This window comes from Microcebus murinus, chromosome 4 (genome assembly GCF_040939455.1).
Source record: "Microcebus murinus isolate Inina chromosome 4, M.murinus_Inina_mat1.0, whole genome shotgun sequence".
NCBI lineage: Eukaryota > Metazoa > Chordata > Mammalia > Primates > Cheirogaleidae > Microcebus > Microcebus murinus.
The window spans coordinates 77,545,368-77,571,450 of record NC_134107.1 but is presented as its reverse complement, the minus strand read 5'-3'; the positions used below and the strand labels follow the sequence as shown (position 1 = coordinate 77,571,450).

General features: G+C 41.4%; 1 long non-coding RNA gene across 1 annotated transcript in view; it reads left to right on the top strand.

The window, feature by feature from the left end:
• The window catches only part of LOC142870486 (uncharacterized), a 35,172-nt gene extending 10,085 nt beyond the window's left edge, over positions 1–25,087 (top strand). Inside the window, exons 2-3 of the long non-coding RNA XR_012918854.1 lie at positions 8,909–9,095; positions 24,924–25,087. This is a non-coding gene — a long non-coding RNA (uncharacterized LOC142870486). The remainder of the gene's footprint in view (positions 1–8,908; positions 9,096–24,923) is intronic.
• Positions 25,088–26,083: the final 996 nt, after the last annotated feature.

Genomic DNA, 26,083 nt, shown 5'->3' with positions numbered 1-26,083 from the left:
GTCCAATACTCTACCTATTGCACACCAGCACTAGGCAAAAACACAGAATAATAGTGACTGATTTCAGTTTAGTCTCATGAATATTAACTTCAAGCGGATCTTAGTCCTGCCCTGCCCACCTGCCGCAGGCCCTACTTGATTCACTCTCCCTTTCTCCTACCTGACTGTTCCATACCTACTCATGCTGCAACAGACCTCCAGCTTCTACTCCTCCATCCTCACTCCCAGCTGGAGACCTGGCTACATATTTCACCATAGAAAGAGAAGCAACTAGAAAAGAGTTTCCGTGAGTTCTAGAACATGTCTCCCTATTGGCGTATGTATTCTGCCTTCTCTCTGGTTACTGTAGATGAACAGTCTAGGCTCCTGTCCAACTCCCCCTCTCGAGCTCAAGATCCCATTCCGTCAAACCCAGTTCCACCACCAACCTTCCCAGACTTTGTCCCGTCATCAAGCGTCTGCCACCATAGAGTGTCTTCTGGACCAGCGCTTGTTCTGAAACTTGACACCCACACTGTTTTAATTGTCAACTGTTTCCAGTGTTACCCCTGAATATGACCCAGACTTATTTCTCTAGCTCCATTCTCTTTCAGTCTTATCTATATATTTTATGCTTCAGTAATGTAAGAGAAATTATAATGTCTACCCAAGTTATCTGGTTTCTTGCCTGTGTGGCTTTGTTTCTGCAGGGTCCTCCACCTGGAATAATATTCTTTACCCTCCATCTCCTTAGCCCCTTTTTCCAAACTCCCCCTTCCTTGTCTGAATCATTCTTCACCAACTTTAATGCTGAGAGTTCAATCATTTATGCATACCTTGATTGTCCCACAAATGCTTGCCATGCTCATGTAAAGAATGGGGAATTATGCTAAGTTTGTGAAACAGTAGAAAGTAAGACAAACACAGTTTCAACTCTTCCAAGAAGATTTCCAGATCTCCTAGACTGGGCTAGGTTTTCCTTCTCTGAAGTCCCTGAATATCCTCTCTCTATATTTATCCTTCATCTCTCTTATGTAATATAATTATGTTTATGTTTTGGTCTATCCCATTCAGTCGATCTTGAGCTCTTTGAGACTGAAAACTGTGCGTTATTCATCTTTGTTGAAAAAAAAATAAACTTATGAAAATGCACAATGTTAGCCATCAATGGTAAAAGCCTTTTGGACGGTAAGAACAACAAATGGAAATTTAGAAATATATATCTTATAAGAGCAGGGCCTTTAATTTCTTTGCTATTGCATTTGCCACATATCATGGATTCTCTGTGGCAATTCTAATTTAAACTATCTCTTCCCTTCCATTATCAGGATATGGAACTTAATTAAACAAACTAACTGAATTTTATTTCCCAAAACATGGTGTTGTCTTATATACCCAAATTTCTTCTGAGGGACTTCTCTAAGTAATGGCATTCTTTAAATCTAGTATTTCTTCTGGGGTATATCACACTAACCAGTTTTGTAAGTTCTCTGAACTTTGATTTCTTAGCCTGTAAAAAATGGGGATGATAATGCTTACTCAAAGTTCTGCAGTGAGTATTAAATTAGATAGTGTATGTAAGGCACTTAGCATACCACCGGGCACACAGATATTGCTAAATAACATTAGCTCCTCCCCGCATACTCAGCAGCTAAATTATTTGTCCCAAACCAATCAGTAAGTTCTTGATGTGTATTTACTCTGTCTGGCACTGTGAAAGCTATGGACACAAAAGAGCACATTAAGATCCGTACAATCTTACTGCAAAGCCTTAGGATAAATATAAGGCAAATAAATGCAAAATTGTGTGGAATGGTGAAGAGTCTCAAATAGAATTTAGAAAAGAGAAATAATAGAGAATCTGTGAGATTTGGCTAGAGCAGGAAACAATGATACTAGAACACAATGGAGAGCCATAGAAAAACTTTCTAAGAGAAGAATGATGTATTAGTTTGTTTTCTGTTGCTTACAACAGAACACTTGAAACTAGATAATTGATAAGAAACAAAATGTATTTCTTATAGTTATGGAGGTTGAGAAGGTTGACGGTGTGCGTCTGGTGAGAGCATCCTCGTTGGTGGGGACTCTCTACAGAGTACCCAGGTGGCTCAGGGCATCACATGGCAAGGGGCTGAGGACGTTCACATGCTATCTCAGGTCTCTATCTTCTTCTTATCATGCCACCAGGCCCCCTCCCATGATAACCCATTAATCTATTAATCCATGAATGGATTAACCCATTCATGAGGACAGAGTCTTTATAATACAATTGTCTCTTAAAGGCCTCATCTCTCAATACTGGGGACTCAACACAAATCAACAACAACATGAGTTTTGGAGGGACTTTCAAACCTTAGCAAATAGTTCCATCTCACCTGCCTTCTTAAGTATTTGGCTACAATGAGAAGGATGATAAGCCTCAGGTCCTAAAAGAAAGAATTCCCTGATTAGGTATTATTGGATATTAATGTCTGCCATAACTACAGAATGGGCTGAGGCCACAGCCTATTAGCTAAGCTCTGCCCCAGAGCATCATGGAATGGCAAAGAAGGAAAACTATTCTTAGCTGTTCTCCTCAGAGCCTTTCCCTTCCTTTTTCACTTTTGGTTCCCTCATATTCCGGCTTATAAATTACCTCACTCTTTGACAGGCTGGCTGAGCAGGACTTGCTGCATTCTGGAAGCTTGGCAAGCTCACTGTCACAGTTCTTATAACTTCCAAACAGCTTAAGTTCTGCCTAGTGGAGAGGTTGGGTTTGCGAGTCTGTCAGTGGCCTCTTGGGAAGTGCCATTAGAAAGTGTCTGACTAGTTCTGCCCTAAATATGCCACATTATGAAAAATAATGGCAAAATTATTGATCCCGAGAAGGATTCCCTGGGGTCTCTTGTGTGGAATAACCTTGTTTACCTAAAAGTTGGTATTGACTGTCATCTCACAGGCCTGGGACCAGGAGTATTCTGCCATGTTTTAAAGCCTGTCCTAATGGTCTCCCAAATTGTGATATCTGATTAGGAAGCCTTTGTGAGGAGGGCAAAGTCACCTCATGCACAGCTAGAAGGGACCTCCAAGGGTTACTTAGCACTGAGCCTCAGCAGTAAGGGAAGAATCTATATTAGTCTTTTAAAAAGTTGTAGCTTTTTAATTTTGATATCTCTTTAAAAGACATTAATGGTCTGTGAGGATGATAGAGTTAGCCCTCTGAGAAAACTGAGCAGAAAATGAGGTCACACACCTAGTTATGTGACTTTGCTAAGGATTGATATTAATTCACACATGTATGCATGTCCTGTGTAGGGTCTAGAACACATCAGCTGCAAGGAAGGGACTGGGTTTCCCTTGCCCCCTCACAGACAGGAATCAGGAAACAGTTTGTCCAGCCTGCTATTAGAACTTGTCAAGGTGGCCCAGGATGTGTTGGTGCTCCCAACCAAAGCAAACCCACAAAAATAAATGGTCAATCAAAAAGAAGAAGGAGAAGGAGAAAAGGAAGAAGGAAGGAAGGAAGGAAGGAAGGAAGGAAGGAAGGAAGGAAGGAAGGAAGGAAGGAAGGAAGGAAGGAAGGGAGGGAGGGAGGGAGGGAGGGAGGGAGGGAGGGAGGGAGGGAGGGAGGGAGGGAGAAAGAAAAGAAAGAAAGACTATGGGGGCAGACAGAAGAAAACGTCTGATATTCAGCTGGGAAGTATGTTTGAGGATGTGAAAGTACGAATTGACCAGGTGGATATAGGGGTGGGTGGGTGGGTCTACATTCCAGAGAGAGGAGCAGCCTGCGCAAAGGCCTGGAAGCTTGATAGAGCCCAGCTTGTTTGGCAAGTCTAGAGCTCAGGGTGTAGCAGGGAAGTTGTGAGAGACAGGACTAGAGAAGATGTTCTGAAGTTCAGGCTGATCATAGAAAAGATGAAATCTAGAAGTCATTTCTGCTTTGTCATGGGGTAGACAATACCCTTCCTCCTATTCCTTTTGCTCTTTCTCTACTTGTCATAACAATAGTGACTTCAACATTATAATGACAACTGCCCAGTAACCATTGTTCTTTCCTTTAGTCACAGCAACCCAATTTCTCCTGGAGAACTATCCCTTTCTCACTGTCTTACCATGTGGCTTGGGTGCAGCTGGGCCCACCTTCTAGCTGTGCGTAGGCTTGTAACCCAGAACTGGCTGATCGAGCATGACATTCTCTGGCCATTGTGCTTGGTTCGGGAGTAAGCATGTGACTCAAGCTGTATCATTAACCCAGTGCTGGGAATTCTGCTGCATTTGTAGAGAAAGGAGTATTTCATAAATCACGCTATTCTCACTTCTTTGGGGTAAGTGAACTGAAAGATGTAAGCCTGGGCTCTTAATCATATGTGCCAACACTTGAAGAACCCACCTGAGAATAAACCAATATTAAGGACAACAGACCTGATGGAAAAAGATAAATTACACATATTTTTGGAGTACCTGGATCTAACTGTGCTTGAAGCCACTTCAGCTCCTTGTTTATCAGTAGCATGAAATAATAAATCCTTTTTACAGTTAGATACAAGTAGAATTTAGCAAGGTGGCCTAGTATTTGCAAACAAAGTGGCTTCTGAGGCCCTAGCTCTCTGCTACTTCAGTGACTTGCAGTGCCTTGGCACATATGTTAACTGGATTTGACTCAAGAACCTGAGTCTTAGAAATTGTTAGCTGCTTGAAGGAGGACAGTTACTCAAATGGGAAATGCATGACTGTCATGGTGCCAGATCCTTAACTACTCTCACTACTCACCCTGCATCTGCTTCTTAATAAATATTTGCCAGGACATTCATATGGAAGGAGAGCTGCACAATACTGAAGCTAGGCACCTTAAGTGATGTCTGATTAGGAAGCCTTTGTGAGAAGGGCCAAGTCAAGTCACATACAGCTAGAAGGGATCTCCAAGCATTTCTTAGCACTGGGCTGTAAAGGAAGAATCTAAATTAGCCTTTTAAAAAGTCCTAGCTTTTTAATTTTGATATCTCTTTAAAAGACATTAATGGTCTTTTGAGGATGCATCCAGAGCATGACAACTCTTGGGGTCCTGCTACTTCTACCATGCCCTGTGGTTCCCTTATGTCTAGGAAGCTGCTCTTTCATTTATCTGTTCTAATTTCTTTGCCCTGCTTAGAAACATCATTGTTCCTGCTGGAATATCACCCACTGGCTAACAGTAGTCATTACTCAAGTCTACTTCATCACTGAAGCTAGGGAGGTTAAGGGGATTTGGAATCATACAGACTTCAGTACAAATCCAACTTAACCAAACATCCAAATTGACTTTGGATAATTATTGCCTCTAGAAACTTCAGTTTCCTCATCTATAGAGTAGGGCTCATAATCAATGCCCAATTCATGGAATTGTTGGTTGAACTAAATAAAACTTAGCAACAATAATGCTACACCAAGCCTGTCACCCCCGTTCCCCATAATCTGACTTCTATTTACTTTTATAGCCTTTTTTTCCATTATCCCCTCCCATTCCCAGGTAAACCCAGTTCCAGCCACACAGATTAGTCACAATACCGGATGTGCTTGCACAGCTCAATCGTTGTGACTTTGGCTCTAGTTTCTTTCACCTGGAATGTCCTGCTATCCATCTGCAAAACTCAGCTCCAATTTTACCTCATATATGAATCTTTCTTTTACCAGATCAGCTCCTTACTCTTTGACCTGGAAGACTTCTGCCTGAAAGTTATCCATCTACCAGCCTGTATTGGATACTTGCCTTCTTTTATGTCTTGTGCCCCCAGCTGGATTGTATCTAAAACTCTCTGTACCCTTTCTTGACACAGTGTCTTACACATAGATGGTATTCAGCAAATGCTTGATAGATGCTTTATTTTCCTCTTATATCACTGAGTAACACTGAAATTCTAATAAATAAATTTAAAAAGATGACCTACCTTCCCAGCTCCCTAACCCCCACAAAAGGCTATACAACTTGAGTTCTTCTGCTTTTGAATTTGCAATTGGAAACATATGGTGGTTTGGAAGACAGCCATTTTTTTTCTTTTTTTCTTTCTAAAGAAACCTTTAAAACCTCACTAAATATGTCAAGAAACAGCAATGAAAATGTCAAGAAATTGTAATATTGCTTATTACAACACATACACACACACACACACACACACACGCACGCACGCACGCACATCACTGCTGATGTGTTTACAAAGTTCCAAGTTGAAAAAACAAGGGCTAATTTTAGATTCTGGTTTTTTCCTTCAAGTCATAATAAGAAAAAATACAAACATCAACTGAAACCCCAGTGCACAAAACCTCTTAGTCATACCCACTAGGCACTTTCAAAAACCAATTTTCTAGAGAAAGGATTCTAATTCTTAGCTCATTGAATCATGCATCCTGCTGCCCTGATGAATAGAAGGGACTGAAAGCACCACCACTGGAGTCGTGGGGTCCTCTCTTGGATGGGGAAGTCAAAGATGGGAGCCCTGCCTTGCATGTTGTTTTCTAGCATGTTTCTCACCTCAGTGAAGCCCTGCAGTGCTTAAGATGCCTTCTCAGACCCTAACCTAGGAGAAAATGAGCAACCCCTGTTCTCATTGACAGCAATGTCAGTATTTTGACATCCCAGTAAGCATCACAGCAATCAGTGGTGAATCAGGTATTGACATTTCAACTTCACTTGGGAAATTCCCAACCAGTGCAGCAGATGAGTCCTTATTAACAAAGCTCTGACTCAGTTTTCATTTCAGAAGACAGAGTAGGGGAGGGAGGGTGATTGTTTTTTGACTATTCTGCTTTCTCCATAAAGAATTCCCAGCTCCTGGGCTACTGGTGTTGCAGAAACAATGCTGCCTTTTCCAGAACCTTCTCAGGAGACTGACATCATCAGGCTCTTACCCTTTGTTCCCTCTTTCCCCTGCTTCCTTACAAGCATAGTAAATATCGTCAAGCCAAGGCAAACAGAACCTTCAAAGAGATGTCTATGTGTCATGGGATCACTGGTGCTTTATATCTTTACTGGAACAAGCTTTTTGTTACTTTAATCATTAGGGCTTTAGTGATAAGGGACCTCCATCGCTAGCCAAACCATTATTCAAGAAACAGTCCAAATCTCAGATTCTTTGTGAGCCTTTGTTTGACAACTTTAGTTTTCCAGGAAGCTTCTCTCCCCTCAGCCCTTAGTAAATGTATTGATTATACCTTCATTTGTTATTTACTATGAACTCCTTTATTTTTCACCTAGGCAAGACTTTTCTTCCCAAACAAACTGGTAGTGCCTTGTCTTATATTACTGTGGTGTTTAAGAGAAGCCTGGAGCCAGACAAACTGGGTTCTAGTGTAGCTCTGCCACTCTGTAGGCATGTGGCATTGAGTGAGTTACCTAACCTCTCCATGCCTCACTTCCTTACCTGTAAAAGGAAGATAATGATAATATCTACCTCACAGAAATATAATGAATAGTAAAGGAGTTAGTAGCTGTGAAACACCTGGAAGAGACCTAAGAGATAGTAAATAATAAATAATGCTATATATTAATTCCCTTAATACTTCTCGTAGCTGTCTATACCATCTAACAAAATCTAACAAAATCATTCATCTAACAAAATCTATTGAGTAACTACTATATTTCCAGGATCATGATACATGCTAGTAATGCCGGGGTGAACAAAATAGACAAGGTTATCTCTTATGGAATCTGCTATCTAGACAGAAACACATGCAATAGACAAACAAATAGCATAGCAAAATACAATATAACATAATAGGATATTATTTCAGGTAATGATGTGGGTTTTGGAGAAGCAAGGTCGGGGGTAAAGTGTGACAGGGAAGTCGTCTGCCAGGAGATGGGGACATATTTTAAGCAATCAATAAGCATTTAGTTGCCAAATATAGAGAAAGAGTCTCACTGACAATCCATTGGAAAGCTCAACGCTGTACATGGTGCATCCATTTCTGAATGTCAAGTTAGAAAGAAGATTGTGAAGAATGAAAGAGAATGGGAAAGTAGGCTGAATCTATCCTGGGCAGCACATCTCCTGATGTGACTTTATGTACCCTTTCATCTAATTCTACTTCTCAAACATGTTTGCCAATCATAGCTGCCCAGAGATGTTTGATGAAATTTAATCAGTGATTTCATCTCCAGAACTTTCATTTCACTATCAGAGTTGGCCAGTCCTAAGTCCCCTTCCCTGAGGCCTCTGGCTTTCTGCGTTTCAGAATTAGAGTCCATTTATTCCTTAAAATGTTCCAGGAATGTTTTCTAGTAATGCCTGAGGGGAAAAGCCTTTCTAGCTTGGTGGGGGGAAGCCTTACTGTTCTCAGGCTAGATTTCTGCTTTAGTGATGGTTATCTAATGATATGGTCCCAACTCAAGTAATTTGTATAATAATAGGAATTTTATAATAGCAAGAATGAGAAAATGTATCTTAGGAGCAGGTAAGACCTTGTGATACCTGAAAAAAAAATCTCACGCTATAGGCTGGAATCTTGTTCTAGAAAGTATAATTTTGTGGTTAATTGTGATTCTGGAGTCATACACAGAGAACTGGGTATAAATTATGGGCCTGCTAATTACTCACTATGTGATTTCCTGCAAGTAACTATTCTTCAGCTTCCTCATCTATCAAATGGATAGACTAATGCTACTTCTCATCTTGAGTTTATAATGAGGATTAAATGAGTTAATGCAAATAGCACATTTGGTACATTATCTTGTGTGCTCCAAATGCATAATCATTTCTTCCAAAAATCTGTTCATACAAATAAAAAACTCTCCTTGTCTGATCTAAAGAAGGATTAACTTACACAGCTGCTCTTCAGAACGGAGCTTCTGATAACAAATGTGAATATGATTCCTTGCCTGCCCCAACCCTGGACAAAACAGCTTCTTTAGGTTGGGCACGTTGTAATTATGGTAAATCTGTATAACCTTACTCATAATATGTTCTGTCTTGTTTAGTGATTTACAAATATTCAGAAGAGTCCAAGCCATCAAACAAGCTTGGTTACCTGTTAGAGGAACCAATCTCTAAATGAGAGAAGTCTGACTGAGTGGCTTAAGAAAAAGACAGCACTGAGCAATGTTTCATGCCTCCACGGAAAGGGAGGCTCGAGTCATCTGAGAAAGATGGCAGCAGGGATTCAAGGTGGGTTTGGAGAGAAATTAGGAAACGTTTGTGTTCTGGGTAACGTGGCATGAGTGGAGTAGGGTGTGGGAGAATATTTTTTTCTTTTCTGAAGTGCACATGGGAATGAACTAAAGCACATCCACACACACTTAGAACGGGGAAAAGGCTCATAACTTTACTAGTGAGAGAACCATCATTGCCATTCTCCACGTGAAAAGATACCAGAGTCTGCAGCAGTTGCTTGAGGATACAGGCAAATCATTTATACTGACATGTTTGTATTTCCTTTAAAGGGGCCACTGCTCATACTGGTCTAGGAGCACCATTCACAGAGAAAAGAGAATGCAACATGAATGGAACTCCTGGAGCATGAATCCATGATTCCATTGTGTTTTGTGTGAATGGAGTCCCCTGCATTTGTGCAAAACAACATCCTTGTCTTGAAGCTCTCGCGCAAATTATGCTAGTTGTATTCCACAAGAATCTATCACTGGGGTGTTATTTTATTAGTAACATGGTGTTTGTCCGCCTATGAAATAAATTAGTGATTCTCAAAATGTGGTCTCTGGGCCACCTGCATCTGGAATCATCTGAGGGTGTTTTCTAAAATATAGATTCCTGGGTCCCACTTGGATTTTCTAACTCTGTGGAGATAGAGTCCAGCAATCTGTTTTTCATAAGCACGCCAGCTTATTGTAAAGCCCATTAAAATTTGAGGTCCAAAGAAATAGAGACATAAGTGAATTGTCAGAGACATGAGTGAATTAAAAAAAAAAAAAAACCAGAACAGAATAAAGAACACAAGTAAGACAGTTTGGCGTATTTACTTCTTTTCTGAACTTTAGAAGTGTATTCATCATACGTTTTCTCAGGTCAACTCCTATAACTAGTGTTTGGTCACTGTTGAGTTTAGAGAAAGTATTCTTTTTAGATACACCCTTCTGTGCCCTAGAACCTAAAGTCACCTAGTCTAGTATGGATTAAAGGGACTTGCTTTAATGAGGAGACTCCATTTTAAAGGCAGGAATTTAGATTGAAAGATCTTAGCCATGATCTGACACAGAAAAAAAAGCAAAAATACTTTCCATTTCCTGAGAAGGAAAAACAAACTAAAATAAACAAAAACTAAAAAAAACAAAAAAACCAAAAAACAAGAACAAAGTCTCTTTTTAAAAACAGCTGCTGGAAGTTCATAGCCTTTGACCCAAATCTCCCCATTTCTCTACCCCCCAGCCCTTTCAGTTATAAGATAAATAAGTTCTGGAGACTTAATGTACAGCATGGTGACTATAGTTAGTAATAACATATTGTACACTTGAAACTTGCTAAGAGAGTAGATATTAAGTGTTCTCAACACACACACAAATGGTAACTATGGGAGGTGATGGGTATGTTAGCTTACTTTTGGTAATCACTTCATAGTGTATACCTATATCAAAACATCACATTGTACATCTTAAATATAGACAATTTTTGTTTGTCAATCTCAATAAAGCTGGGGAGAGATGATTCTTCTAAAAACAAAGATAATAAAAAAATCCATCCACATTAAAAAAAAAAATAAAAGCAACTTCTAAATGTCGTGGTGAAGGATGTCCCCAGATTGCTATGATGTTGGTTCAAAGCAGGGAGCAGAAATTCTTCATTCCCTCTATGTTTGGTAAGAGGAAATTAGGTTTAGTCCTTTTTGGGCTTTGGGTCTGTGATGGACATTGGGATGCATCACCCCAATTTCCCTATAGGAATGACTGACTGACTCTGCTAGCTGCTGACTGAGAGCCCCAGCATCCTTTGTGGGGATCCCTTCTGCTCAACAGAACTGTCTGTCCCAAAATTGTGCCCCTTTCCAGAGCAGCTCACATCCAATGACTGCTCCAAGTGGGAATGTAAAGGCTCAGTTCTCTGACCCCATCTTGGGAAAAACTCCAAGGTCATTCCAGCTTCAGAACTCTCCTGAGGGTTGCCTGAGGTTTCCAATGACACTGAATCACAGCTCAACTATCTCCCTCTATTCAATTCTTCCTTCTCTTCCATTCCATAGGTGTTGATCCCAGTACTACTCCTTAATAAACCTCCTGCATGCTTGCCCTAGTCTGTTCTGGCTGCTATAACAAAATACCTTATACTGGGTAGCTTATAAGTGGCAGAAACTAATTTGTCACAGTCTGAAGGCTAGCAAGTCCACAATCAAGGTGAAGGCAGATTTGATGTCTGGTGAGCGCCTGCTCTCTGGTTCACAGATGGGGCCTTCTAGCTATGTCCTGGCATGGTGGAAGAGTTAAGGCAGCTCTCTGGGGCCTCTTTATAAGGACATGAGTCCCATTCATGAGAGCTCTGCCCTCATGACCTAATCACTCCCCAAAGACCCCACCTCCTAAACCTACATTGGCAATTAGGTTTCAACATAGGAATTTTTGGTGGATACAAACATTCATACCGTCCATTAAGATCTAACTCCATCTCAGAATCTGTTTTCTGGTGAATCCACTCATGTCTCCTCTTCTGTATAGTCAGATTAGGGTGAGAGTAAAGAGAAGGAGAAGACTAATTCATATTATTTTTCCCTTCCCAGACCCTGATCCTGGAAGTACATAAGCATGTTCCTCTTGGTCCATGAAAGGTTCTATCCTATTATGAAAGTCTGGCTGAAATTTCATTCTTTTCTTCAAATTATCTGAATGATTTCATCTATCACTGAAATTTTTAACCCTAGAGGACTTGGCCCAGAAATTTCACCCCAATCACCATGTTAGACCTACTGCATTAAAGGTGACAGGGTTTCTTTTTATCAGAGGATTAAAAACATAGTTCTACTTGATTGATTGATTCATTCATTCATTCATACACCCATTCAATAAAAGTGCTTTGTGTGCCTACTATGTATCAAGCACTGATACAGGTTTTAGGGACGAAAAACTTGTCCTCTTGGAGTCCTCTTTCTATAGGAGGGAAGACAGATAATGAATGCAAATAAATAAGATGATTTCAGTTAGTGGTTTATTATCTTTTATTAAAGATAATAAAAGAGCCTAATATGATAGAAAACTACTCTGGACAAGAATAGGATGTGGGGAGAGGTACTTTATAAACATTTGTCAATAAAGTCTAGGATGAGGAAGCAATATTTGAGTAAAGTGCTAAAGGAGAAGATCTGGGCAGAGGCAATAGGCAGTGCAAAGGCCCTGTGGCAGGAACAAACTTAAAGGAGAAAAAAACTATGTGACAAGAATGGGGATACAAGATGAGGTCAGCACAGAGGGCAGAGGTGGGGTACTGTTAAGCCATGTGAGAACTATGGATATATGAAGGGCATTAGGATCTTAAGCAGAGGGATGACTTGATTCGATTTACATTTAAAGAAGATAATCACCTTCCCTGGGAAAAGATGTATTGTAAGGGAGCAAGAAAGAATCCCAGTAGCCAATACAGAGGTAGTTCAAGTAGCTTGGGAAGAAATGATGGTGCTTGGGCCAAGGTGAGATCTGCAGAGACAAAGAGAGGTGTGTGGGTTCAGGATGATTTCAGATACAGAAGACAAGGCATGCTAGTGGTTTGGATGTGCTATATGACGGAGGGAAAAAAAATAAATAAAAAAGAATCATGATTCCTAGGTTTTCAATCTTAAGCAACTGGATAGGTTCTGGTGCCATTTCCCGAGATGGGAAGACTTCATTTGAGTACCCCTGTAAATGATTAATGTGTTTTGCCTTGAGCAGCTACTGTCTCTTCCTGACAGAAAGACTGACAGAGACACTGCTGGGTTTTTCATCCTTCTAACAGCCTCACCTGCTACCCCTGGGGTATTGTATATACCTCAGAGAGCCAATCTGCACTCCTGCCAGAATCTTTCCCAAACTTTGTTATGCTTCAGTGTTTCAGGACACTTTATTATAAATGAGTAGCTAAAGGCAAAGTGTAATTAGGGACAAGGGTAGTGGGGCATGTAAAGTTGGCACCACTATGAGCTCAGCAACCCTGTACAGGTGCCAGTTCTGTGCAACACCGGCACTGCTCTTCTACTGCCAAAACCCAACCACTCCCAGCCCTCGTCCCAATGGGCGGGGGGACAGCTAGAGCAGCCAAATATGATATTGTCAGGATCCCAAACTGGGTAGTACTTATCATAATCACGGACTCTTCTTTCATCAGGCACCAATAAAGAAGCAGATAAAAAATTTTAAAAAATAATAAAAAAGAAAAACAGACACAGATGATTAATTGGCTGAACCAGGTTCAAATATTTCTTCTAAGGACAGCAGCAAAAAGTAGTATTTTAGTTGCAACTTCACTAGAGAGACTGACTGACGAATAGGGACTTGCAGAGTCCTCTGTATTTATTTAATGTTAAAGCATTTGATCAAATGGGATTTGCCATTTTAACTGTAGAAAGGTTTTAGAAGCTTTTGTGGCTGCTTTTTGTTCTCTAGGCTGTAGTTACTGGGAATCTCTTCTCTATGATCCCTTCACATTTTGTGTTGCCCTGGGTTTGATTACATTCTCTTTTTCCATTGCTTTTTAAGCCAGGGCATAGGACTTGGAGATATACATTTCATGGACTCACTTCACTGCTAGTTTTATTATTCCCTTTTTAAATCTTTTTTTCATTATTTTGCATATATATATATATATATATATATATATATATATATACACCTTTGGGAACTGCCTTGAACAAAGCAGAGCTTATATCCTGCATACATTTATATTCATATGTGGATTCATGTACTGTCAAGAACTCACATTCTCTTTGGACCCCAAAGGGAAGGTCTTGGGCAGGGGAATCTTTCCAACATAAAGCCACAATTCTCAAGCTGGAATATGTAGCAGTGTTTGAGATTAAAAACATGAAGTTTTAGGAAGACAAAATGTATTTTATGCCATGTCAATTTTAATCGGTTATTTTGAAGATATCATTTCATATTAAAAAAAGAAATGACATATTAAAATGAAAGATTGCAAGAATTTTAAGGATGAATACGAAGCTTATTAGAGCTTATGAAAAATAAAAACCATTTATCCCCCATACTTCCAAGCGACCTCTTACTTAGATTCCTTTATTCACAATACAGTAGAAGTTTCATGATCTCAAGAGATACAGGGTAACTCTTCCCTTTACCAAAAGTAGAATTGTTTTGGGAGTTCAAATGGTCTTGATGGCTAAGCTGACATAGTTTCCTTGGTCTTTGGAAGGGCTCAGAAGGGTTTGCCACAGCCCGCAAGCAAGACCTTGGGTGTGGCCAGGGAATGGTTTTCAAGAGCAGAGGAGTTCTGACCCTTGCTTGAACTTTCTAGAAGGCAGAAGAGGTCACCTTAAATGATATCCAATGATAATTTACTATAACTCTAAAAGAAGCACAAAGAAGGATCAAAGATAATCTCTAGATGAGAAGGATTTTAACAAATAAATATTTGCAGAAATTAATTGTTCTCTTTATGTAGCTATCTTTGAAGAGAGGAATTGTCTTAGTTTGGGTTCCTCCAAAACTGTCCTCTGAGACAAGCATTTGGGTGCTTGGAGTTTATTTGAAAGGAGATCCCGGGAAACATGTAAGAGAGTTGGGTAGTTAAGCAGTGATGATAAAAAAGCCAACAAAAGCTGTGCTAATAATCAAGTTACCATTAGGTCAATTGGAACTCACACCTACTGGGGTTCTCTAGGGACCTATGTGACAGTTTGGTCCTTCAAGAAGCAGATTTCAAGATAGCATTAGATGTGCAAGGGATTTAATGGGCAAAATGCCTGTGAGAAAAAAAAAGGAGGTATTTAGAGGATGTGGGCAGAACCATTAGACCTCAATGGAGGTGTCACCCTTGAAGGGGAGTGAGAAGGAAGGAGAGTCATGTAGGATGGTTCTCAGACTACAGTTCAGTTCTAAGAAAATTTTAGTCCAGCCAATAAAGAGTCTGGGGCCAAAGCCATCTATCAGAGGAGATCCATATCTCTCAGAAATGGGCTTGCGTTAGTATCTCTGCTGCCCTTAGTCATTGGCTGGGAGCTAATGTGTGTGAATTGTGACTTCAGCGTGAATGCAGCTTTTTCTCTCAGGGGAATTTTCCCCAAAAACATCTCTTACAAGTTTAATCCCTTATTGGCATCGGCTTCCTAAAGGATCTAAATGAACACAGTGGTTCTGAGAGCTATCCACGAAAACAGATAGTAAAACGGGGCTTTCGGACTGTCATGCTCATTGCTCACCAGGCAAAAAAGAATGTCATCCTGAGCTATAGATGAGGCGTGCATGGCCCCTACTACAAAGTGGCAGCTCATTTGCTGTTGATTTCACCAATGGTGGCATGGGAAAATGTCCTAGTGAAAGGGATCACCACTTTAAGTGCAGCAATTCAGGCATGTGAAAGATCTTGGGGAAAATGCCTGCAAAGACAGCAGAGTTGGCTGGTTACTCCTAAGTTGTATTGATACCCTGAAGAGGGATAACGAGAAACAGAAGGTTATTGACAAGTAATTAAAGGCGGAATGTGAGAGCCAGCTGGCCTCTTTGGTAGCTTACAAAGAAACACTGGTCTTCTGCAGTGGAAAGCAGACACGGCAGAATGGCAAACTCAGAGTTACATAGCTCAAAGGACATCTACATGCTAAGTCAAGACAGGTCTGTTATTTTAAGGTTAGAACTCTGATTGGGAGAGCTTTGGGACCCTGAAACATGGGATAGGGACATCTGGGTGAATGTTTATGAGGACATGGGTTCTGCAGACTCCTGTATGCCCTCAGAGTCTGCAGAGGTGGTTTCTTCTTCCCTAGGAAGACCTTGCATTTCCACTGCAGTCTCTTCCCCGCAATGCAACATGTGTCCTCCCCACCCCTAGGAATTTTTCCTAACTTCTTTGCTGGCTGTCAGGCAGATAACTAGGGTTAAAATCCCAGCATAACCCAGTTAGGAACATGCTGAGCCTGATAAGGGTAGACAGAAACTCTCTACCCAAGAATTTTCATGAATTAGCTAGTGTGTACCAGCAGGAGCAAAGACAGTATCACTGGGATTGAATTTTGAGAGTACTTGATCAAAGATCAAACAGTACTTGGCATGTAAAACTGGACAAATAAGAATTCATTAATCGGGGGGCACTTTCTTGGGACATGGGATTTAACATCCCAGAAGGGACTCTAGAGCATGAGACAAACTTGCTGCCAGGTGGTTCTTAGAAGCTTAGAAAAAGTGATGACCAATGTTGCGTGAAGTAGAAGTGCCTGAGTTTCCCTGGGAGAGTAGAGGAAGGAACAAAGGGGCTGAGGAAAGTGAGAATCCTGGCATGGATATATTTTGTGAGGCCAGAAGATCCACTGGAGGAATATGCTTCATGGGAGTGTCCAGAGGACACACCTTGCACCAAGGCCATCAGGAACGCACAAGTGAGAGGACCACTGGCACCCCTGAGAAGTTCATTGGCGGCTTATTGGCGGCTTCCCTCAGCAGGCCAGGGCCAGTGATAGCAGAGGCAGTCACAGAGCTTTGATAGCCATGGGAATGATGTGGTCCCCAAATAATAAGGGCTGGTGGCAGCACTCAACCACCAGAAGGCAGGAGGCCACAAGGACCATAATGACAGGCAGGAACGTAGACACAGAAGGAATTGTGGAGACGTTTGAAAGAGCTTGGCATCCCCAGGAGCAAGATAGATGGACAGACAACAAAGATGTTGCTGAACATCTACAACCAAAAAGACAAAGAAAGAAAGAACGAATGAATGGAGTAGCAGGAGACTGACTGAGGGTAATTACCCAATAACAAGTCATGATCCCAGAGCTGAGCCAATTTGCAGATCAGAAGCTCATTAACTGAAGAGGAGGTCAGCTCCTCAGGAGGCAGTGCCCTGTGAGATCACAGCAAACATAAATTATGATGGTTCTTTGAGTTTTCCTCCAAAGGGTCTTAAGGCTATTATGTAGGTGAATGTACATTGGGGAAATGGAAATACCCATATTTTTTGAGGACTATTAGACACAGAGTCTGAGTTGACATTGGTAGCTAGAGACCTAAAGCACATCATGGCCCTTCTCTTAGGGAGAGGGCTTATGAGAGCCAGTTAATATGCAGTCCTGGCTAAAATATGGCTCCCACTGGACATAGTGGTTTCAGGGACCTGCCCATTGGTCATTTCCCCAGTCCTAGAGTGTATAATTAAAATTGATATACCTGGCAGTTGGAATAACTACTACATGGAGTCATTAGCTTGTAGGGTAAGAGCTATTACAGTGAGGAAGAACAAGCAGATGCCTCTGAAACTGCCCCCGACCTTTGCTGTGTTAGTAAATCAAAAGCAGTATCATGTCCTCTGGGGCGTGGCGGAGGTTAGTGCCACCATTAAAGACCTACAGGATGCAGGAATGGTGGTAATCATCACGTCCTGCCTTTAGTATAATATGTTAGTCTGACTTCCACAGCAACCAGATGGATCCTGGAGAATAAATGACTTCATTGGCATGGCCAATTCACTGAAGGCATAACCAACTAGTAGCCCCAATTGCAGCTGCTGTCCAGACACGTATTGCAGCTATGAAGATTAATAAGCCTTTAAATACATGGTATGTAGCCACTGATTTGACATATGTGCTGTTTTCTATTCCAGTTAGAAAAGAGGATTAGGAAGACTTTGCATTCATGCAGAACAGGCAACTATATTCATAAGGTCTGTTGGATCATGGGACTAAAGTTGCAGGGTTTGCCTCAGAGCTATGTTAACTCTCCTGTTTTATATCATGATTTATTCATAAGAGATCTTTACAACTTGAACATCCCATAGATTACCACTGAGATACTATCTTGGTAACCTCGTGCTGTTCACACAGGACAAGCAAAAGTGGCTAATTTGCTTGAGGCCTTGTCAGACACATGCACTGCAGAGAATGAGTGATAAACCTTATGAAGATTCAGGAAAACTGTCACTCTAGTAGAGTTTTCAGGTGTGCAGGGAAAAGGGATTTATGACCATTAAAGTAAAAGGCAAATCAATGCATCTCTGTCCTCTACCACAAAGAAGATAGTAGAGCACCTATAAGAACTCTTGGAAATCTGGAGTATTGCACACCTAAGAATATTGCCCCAGCCCACTTAGTGAAGCTGCTAGCTTTAGGTCAGGTCAGGTCTGGTGCAGGAAGGGGCTCTGCAGCAGCAGGCCCAAACTACAGTGCAAATAGCCCTACCACTCCAGCCATTTGTTTAAGTAGAACCTATTTTGTTGGAGCTGCCTGTGGGAAAAGACCTAGGCTGGAGTTCATGGCAGCTTCAGGGAGAGGATCCTGGAGCGAAGCCATGCCATCTGCAGCAGAGAATTACATGCTTTTTGAGAAATACCATCTGGAGTATTGCCTGATAAAGATAGAACACTTACTTGAGTGTGGAGCATCCAGTGACCATGGCAGTAGAACTGTCCCTTATGAGTTGAGTTCTGTTAGACTTTCCAAGTTCCAAATTCAGATGGACACAGCAGTAGCCCATTGGAAGATGGAAGTGGTACATTCAGAACAGAGCCTGAGTAGGATCAGTGAGCTTGAGTAGCTGCTTAGCAGGTAGCCTAGACTCCTATGTCACCACCTCAATTGAACCAGCTCACATTGATGGCCATGTTGGGTCAGGGATGTCCCACCAAACCAGCTGACAGAGGAGGAAAAAGCCCAAGCTTAGTTTATGACAGCTTGGTACACAGGTGCAAGCAGAAATGAATGGCAGGGACATTACAGCCACATTCACAGGTGTTCTTGAAAGACACTGGAGGTAGGGCCAGTCTCCTCAGTGGTGGAGCTGTGGGAGATGCGTCCAGCCATCCACTTTGCATGGAGGGAGAAGGGGGTGGAGGTGAGAACACACAGAGATTCTTAGCCAGTGGCCAATGGCCTTGATGTTTGGTGGGGGCCTGGAGTGAAAAAGGACCAGAAGACTGGGGACAAGGAGGTCTAGGGTGGAGGAATGTGGATGGATGTATATACAGTGGGCACTCAATATAAAAACTTTGTTTTACGTGTCAGCATCTGCCAGAAAGCATCCCCCATGGGAGATATGTGGAACAAACAAGCAGACAAAATGACTCAGCTAGTTGACGTTAGCCAGCCTTTGTCAGGAGTTGCCCCAGAACTGGCACTTTGTACACCCACCTCTGCGTACCCAACCTGCTATAACAGTGAGCAGCACTGGACCCCTGATACAGCCCTATTGCTCCAGGAGAGCATCTTAGTGTCAGGACAATTACACTGGGTTCCTCCTTCTGAAAAGGCCATGGGTTTTCCCTCAGGGAGACAGATATATGTTCTGGGTATGGATTTGCCTTTTCAGCCCACAGAGTTCAGTCAGCACCACTCACCAGAACTTATGGAACGTCTGTCTGCCCCACGGCATGGACTCCACACAGCACAGCAGCCATCTGGGGACTCTCACAGGCGAGGAGATGCAAGGGTGGAAGTCTGAGGGCTGTATTTTCATAGCAGCCACAGAATGTAACTCAGAGTTGTCCCATTGAGGGGAGAGAAAGCTAGGGTATTATCCACCAGCCCTAGTTCCTCGCCAGCTTGAGGTTGCTCCTGGGGCCCCAGCTCTGGCCTGCCTTGAAGGCTGTTTGAAGGCCATCATGCAAAAGACACAGGAAGATATCCCCATGCCTGGAAACTGCTTGTGACCTCCAGCATGGATTGAAAGGGTGTAACTAAGGCAGCAAACGTGTTTTCTACATGTTCACAAAATCCTGGCATCATTTGTGTTTTAGGGCGCAAAGTCAATTATACCCCAAGTTGGATGCACAGAAGGAAACATGCCTTTACTTTACCTGTAACTAATCTGGCCTTTTCCTGTGCCCTTACTCACTGGTGAGTGGGAAACACTATTAGCTAAATGTATAATGTGGTTTAAGCCTAATCTGGTTCAATGATTTCAGTAAATTTAAGCAGTACTATCAGGTGGTATTCAGCCTTTCTGCGATATAAGTAGCTTCTCCCTCCCCTGCTCAAGCATGCTTGCAATAGTGGGAAGAGTTGACAGGTTGTTGTGCCTCAGGGCTTCTTCTCTTCTAGTCTCTGAGGCAGGTCCCTTGTCCACGGGGCATTCCTTACCCTTCTGGCATTTGAGACTGGAGCCTGAGCCTGGAGGAACTTCTGGTCTCATATGTTTCTGGTCAGAACCCAGGTGGTGCCACAAGGCTACCTTGGCCTCTCCATGGTGCCTGTGGTGCCGTAGATCTACCTGATGATTCGCTGTGACTATCACCCACCCTCCTACCATAGCAGACCTTTCCACCAAAGCTCTTAGCTGCTGTCCTGCCAAGGTTCCTCCAAAGAAAGCTGTGGATGGCGCAGAAAACACTGGCCCTCAAGGCTTCTCTCTACCTCCCTGTCCTGTACCACCCTGTTTGCTCTGATGGAGCTGCAGCCGAGACTGGGGACAGGCACCTCTGCCCTCAGTGTTGGCTTCACAGCACTGCCCTCCTTCACCTTCCATCCCTAGGACGTATGTGGGTGCCATTGGACTCCTACCCTCTTTCTTCCTTCCTATCATCCCTCCAGGGTGAAAGGGTAAGTTTTTCCCAAAGTTATATTTTCCTTCCTCTTGCTTCCAACTGCCTGGCCAAGTCTGAGGGGGCAATCATGCTGGGAAAATAGATGGATGTTGGAGGATGGACCAAGGCAAAAGAGAAAATAAGATTAAATATAAAAACTATTACTCCTATTATAATTACTGAAGAATCATAGCTCCTATCTATGAACCTCAATTTTTTCTTATAAGAAAGAGAGAAAAATATAGAATTACTCATTGATGTTGGAGGGTCTCAGAGTTATCCCAAAGTTCTTTCATAAGAGACTTTGACTTCAAAGGAATTTAGGGCTTGGAGCTGGTTGCTTTGGGCTATAGTCCCAGAATCCCTTAAGATATGTGGTTGGTTTTCTCTTCAGGTCAGAGAGAAAGAGAAATAGAGAAAATAACACACTGAAGATCCAAACCGAGGTCATCTTGCTCCAGGATCAACAACCCATTGAGCACATCTTTATCTCCTGTGCTGGTGGCCATGGTAACTCCCGGCTGCACGCTGCCCATTCTAACACGCCTGATGGATAGTATATAGGCAACTTATGTTTCTTGCAGGAGCAGATCAAGATTGTATGGTTCCTGAAGCTTATACAATTTGCAGGGGACTCTTTAAGACAAAAAAATAGAATATTACAAGTACAAAATTAGGTACAGTTGTGAATATCTATTTAGAATGAGGGGGAAAATCACAACAAGTTGCAAGGTTAAAAAATAACTGACAAATACCATAAGCATCACAAAGTCTCAAAAGCATGCTGTTTTTATTAATTATATTCTGAACACACCCTGCATCATGATTTTTTCCTACATTTTGGACTGCATCTTCTTTAACTGCCTCTTCATGAGACAACAATTGTGTAATATTATTTTTACAGAAAAAAATAGAAAAATAGTTCTGTCTTTCCTGCAGCAGAATTTGTTTAGGAGAGTTTGGGGGAGGAGGAACATGTAGGTTAGAGGGCCCAAGGTCGTATGGCTAGAAAATGTGGTTTTTGGCATAGAAGTATGTGGGGAGTAGAAGAGATATACTCTACAGAAGCTATAAATTAAAAAAATGTATACTACATAATGCGAACTAAGGGTATTCCCATCTCAGCTTCTCCTAAGCTGGACCTCTGAAATGCCTATGTTTCTTCCAACACTACCTGACTAAAGAGGACAGGTGACAGACGGGAAGTCAGAGTGGAAAGGGGCAGGATTCTCAATCTGTTGGAGCTATGATCTTACTTTTGCAAATTTTAGAAAAACATATGACCATGGGAACTCATTTCTAGGATGCCCACCCCCACCCAACCTCCACCCTGCCCAGGGCCTTGGAAGGGACCTGTGTATGGGAAGGGCTCTGGCCTCGAGCTTCCTAATCTTCCTTTAGACCCGCCACTCTCTGGAAATATATTTAATATATCCAATTTGTGTTAAGTTTCCTGATTCCTAGTTCAGGACCCATGGAGAATGCTACTCCTTTAGGAAGTCCATCCTAATTCTCAAAGCCTGGGTGGGTCTCTCCTCATTGATGCTGTGAGCAGGATCCTGACCATCACGATATACTGAAATTATCTGTTCAATGTATGTCAATTGGCATCTCCTACTCTCTTGGGGACCATTATCACACCTAAACTTTCCTCCCCGCTCCCCCAGGGACCAACCTTGAGGGCAGAGGCCATGTTTTATTCATCATTGTATCCCCATCATTTAACACACAGTCTGGCATGCTGGAGATGCTCAAAAAATGTCTGATAAATTATTAACAAGAAGCAAAAGGAGCAATGGATTGGGAGGAAAGGTATCTACTCCAGTGATTCCTAAGGAAGAGCTCACTGCTTGACAAAGGGTCACCCAACAGGAATAAATCTTCCTAGAACACAAAAAGCCCTTCTCCATGATAGTTCTCCATTTCCCCTTCCAGCCCTCCTTCTAGAACTATGTCTGACAGAGATCAAATTATTCCTCTAAAGTGGCCAGTATATAAAACTCACGACTGTCCTAACAGAAGAGTCTTTTAAATCTTAAAAAAAAAATTTAACTGTATATCTTCTTCCTGTCTACTACTACTATGAATTACAGGGAGAAACAAATTGCAATGCTGGGAATGAAAGGTTTGGGTTCTATTTTTATATAATAGCCATTAGAGCTTAACTTGTTACTATCCTTTCTTAATTTTTAATTATGAGAAGATCACCTCTACCTACTTTCGTGTTAGCATATTTTTGAAGGCTGTAAATGTAATTAGGGAGACAGAATAGCATAGTTATGGTGCAAATCTCTAGAATCAGAGATTTGAATTAAAAACAAATGTTTTTAATCCATTGTTTATCTGGCAGCAGAGGCTGGAAAGCTCTGGAGTAGGAGACCAAACTCAGGTCTTCTCACTAATGCCACTTCCCACGACATGTCCTTCCATGCAAAGATTATTATCCTTTGTGGTGATGACACTCCAAGGATTTTACATTCTCAAATGTCTTGGGACGGACTTCCAAACAGTCCTTTTGTTATTGGTATTTTCATGGTTAATGTCAGCTTATGAGAGGATGTCCCCGATCAACCTTGACTTTTAGTGACAAACATTGAAATTTTATAAACAAAACACAAAAGGGGGAAATTTTAGGGCATAGTGAAAATATTTGGAGTCAGAGGACCTGACTTGATTGGATCTTGATGGTGTCACCTTAGGTCATTTTCTGAGCTCTAATTTCTTCATCTATAAAATTTTGAAAATAAAAATAACTACATAATGAGGTTTTGAAAATTTGTCAGAATATGAAGAGGGATTTGTAAAAATGTAAAGTGCAAAAAAAAAAAAATAATAAAGTTGGCTTCTGACTGATGATGATGATGCATTATTTTGTGCTGTGTATTACATGTCCAGAAAAGCTATGTAAAGGTTTCTTTGAAAGTTCTCATTTGGTAGAAAATGTGATTATTATGTGAGATGAAAGAGGAAGTCTGATGAGTCCTGAACTGATTCAGGCCACATCTACCCAGGGAGGGTATCTCCAATTAATTAAATGGGAGAAGGCCTTTAAGAGATGAAAATGATTAAGTTAATGTGAAAAAACTCACCAAATTCCTTTAAAGTACAAATGGGCATATATTTTGAGAAGTCTGTAAGAAATAAATTGGAGGATAAAAGAGATCTATTTAATTTTATCAGAAATCTGTGCACAGTGGATAGATTAAATAAACAAGACTTCCATGTTTCTTTTTGGCCATCAACATGCTATTTGTTGTTGATACAACAACATAGTAAATTTAATGTGGTTTATTTGTCTAAAAGGGAACAGCTTATCTTTTGTTTAGAGCGTAGAAGCAAGCTGAGTCCTGATCTGTGTTATTTCAGTGTCTGGTTGATTTGTACTCGAGGTTTCCGGAGTAAAAGCTTTGTTACTAAATACCTGGCAGGGTCCCACTGCCATGGTTAATGATCAAAAGGTGAGGTAAAATCTCCCGTTTGGTATTGAGAAGATAAATTCAGAATTACCCTTGTTCTCAAGAAATATAATTTAGTTCAAGAAACATTTATTAAGACTTACTGTATGTCAGGCACTGTTCTAGGTTTTGAGAGTGTAAAAAATGAATGAAGAATATGCTTCTAACTTTGCTGTTAATTTTGTTCTTGTTCTGTAATTTTCTTCTGCCCCTCTGGGCTCCTGTCTTCTATTCAACTTTGCAGTCTGCCTTCATGACCTCATGGAAGGAAGGCCAGAGCTGAAAACTAAAGAGAAAAACAAGACCTCAGGGGAATGGGAGGGTTTAGAATAAACAACAAAAAAGCATGTACTGTAGGGAACCTCATCCATCTGTCACCTGCTAGATTGGTTGCCCTTCCCATTAATGCCTTTCAAACACTACAGTAATATTCAGAGCATTACTGGTTGACGGACTGTTGGATACCACCTATGTCCTAAGACTCTGTTCTATCCTTCCTGACTTGCTTTATAGATAACTTTTTCAACATCCCGAGTTGGAATCTGGGACTCTTGATATCTAGAGGAATGGTAGTGGTATAAAAATGTGGTGAGACTGCTGTCTCCCCAGAACCTGTCTCTTTCTTTCTTTTGGGACTAAAGACCCCAATACACACAGACACACACACACACACACACACACACACACACACACACACACACAAGCTGCCCTCAGTTTAAACTGCACGTGTAATGGCCCAGTTAGAGAGCTAGAGACTGCATTTCATAGGTTTCTTTATAGCTAGCTAAATCCATGTATTTAGGATGTGAGCAGAAGTTTTACATTTGGGGGCTTTATTATGGACTTGGAACATTGGGCATGTGTTCCTTCATCCATCTTTTCTTTCCCCTAGGCTGTGACTCTAGCTTGGTGAGAGCCAGATTCAACCCTAAGGAGAGAACAACACCTCAGGATGGCAGAGCAACAAGAAGGAAGAAACCGGGGTCCTTGGAGCAGATCATCTCCTCCAACTGCACGACTCATCACTGGACTGTTTCCTTCTCTTTTATTTAAGCCATTGTCAATTTGTCCTTTTCTTAAAAAAAAAAAAAAAAGAAAGAAAGAAAGAAAAGAAACCTAGCTTTTAGATTTTACCCTAAAACAGAAAGAACAGCCCACTTCCCCTGTATGTGGGTTGGAATGAATGGAAGCAGCTTGAAGCCTAGAGGTACTGAGTTTATTGGGGGAGAGACACATAGAACAGAGGAGAGAGCCATCTGCCGTGGCTGAAAAGCAAGAAGACAGTTAATGTATGACAGATCCAGAGGGCACCGGGCTGGGGTGGGCTGGATCAAGTGAGAACCACACAGTTCTGGGCAAACATTGATGAATTCGTGCTGCATGGTCTTTCTTTTCATTATATGGGCCTTTCATTAGCATCCTTTCTTCAGGCAAAAGACAGCATAATTGATTAGATATGAATGCAATTTAGGCATGCCCAATTACCACACAAGATTATATGATTACTCATGGATGTTCTCAAACAATTTTAGCCACAGAGTTGAGCCCATTCTTGTTTCATTCTCAGAAGGTAATCGAATTTTCATGTTCTTGCAAAGGGAAAACTAGCTTTGTAAAATGCTGACTGTTTTATCATCCAAAACTGAATCTCAGAACTGAATATTGTTGTTGGCAGAGCATGAGAACAGGCTCACTCACAAGAAAATGGAACATTTCTTGTACGAAAAATGTGTCACACTCTTAATCTCCCTATTCAACCTCTCCCCACCCCAGCATTGAATAGTTATGATGGCACATTTGGCTGGTGGGTAAATCTTTGTGAGTGATGCTGTTCTGAGGTTTAATCCAGCTGAATTTTAAGGCAGCTTGCTGGCCTCTGGCAAATTTTTGGTTTTTTAGTACAAGCAGCCTCAAATGTGTATTAGCCAAGAGAGGGCATTGAATGCCCGATTCTCCATGTAAATTCTTAAAAATAAACTCAAATCTAGAGAGTATCACAAGTGTTCAAAGTTTTACTCCCAATCCTTACTTATTTCTGGATTTTGAGCCAGG